This window comes from Alexandromys fortis, unplaced genomic scaffold (assembly GCF_014885135.2).
Source record: "Alexandromys fortis isolate MF-2015 unplaced genomic scaffold, M_Fortis_MF-2015_v1.1 scaffold_241, whole genome shotgun sequence".
NCBI classification, from domain to species: Eukaryota; Metazoa; Chordata; class Mammalia; order Rodentia; family Cricetidae; genus Alexandromys; species Alexandromys fortis.
Window position 1 is genome coordinate 536,059 of NW_026068152.1, and position 590 is coordinate 536,648.

Genomic DNA, 590 nt, shown 5'->3' on the forward strand with positions numbered 1-590 from the left:
CCCAGAAATAATTACACGGAAACTGTATTCTTTCAAACACTGCCTGGCCCGGATAGTTCCAGTTCCTTATGGCTAGCTCTTACATATTGTTCTAACCCATTTCTAATATTCTGTGTAGCCCACGAGCTGGCTTACCAGGGAGGATCTTAACCTGCGTCTGTCTGGAACGGGAGAACCATGGCGACTCCCCACCAAGACTCCTTCTCCCAGAATTCTCCTGTTTTCTCCACCCACCTAAGGGTGGGCCTTATCAAGGGGCCTAGGCAGTTTTTTTATTAATAAGAAATCACTCCCACATCATGTCCCTATGAAAGGACCCAGATATTCTTCACTTGTACTTGTGATTCATTGATTCTTCCTCCATGTGGCTTCTTTCATTTGAACTGAGAACTGGACAATCAGTATAAACTCATAATGAATGAATCTCTAGCATTAATTGTTGTCTATGTGCTGCAAGTGCAAGTTACCACAATAAAATAATAAAGTCAGGTTGAGTTGTATAAGTGAAATTTACTTAGTCATATTTCTAGAACAGTGGTTTTCAACCTTCCTAATGCTATGACCCTTTAATACAATTCCTCATGTTGTAG

The 590-nt window shown here is 40.8% G+C and overlaps 1 long non-coding RNA gene across 1 annotated transcript in view; it reads right to left on the minus strand.

Moving 5' to 3' along the window:
* LOC126491548 (uncharacterized) overlaps window positions 1–300 on the minus strand; it is a 19,978-nt gene extending 19,678 nt beyond the window's left edge. The window contains exon 1 of the long non-coding RNA XR_007589419.1: window positions 136–300. This is a non-coding gene — a long non-coding RNA (uncharacterized lncRNA). The remainder of the gene's footprint in view (window positions 1–135) is intronic.
* Between the last annotated feature and the right edge of the window lie 290 nt (window positions 301–590).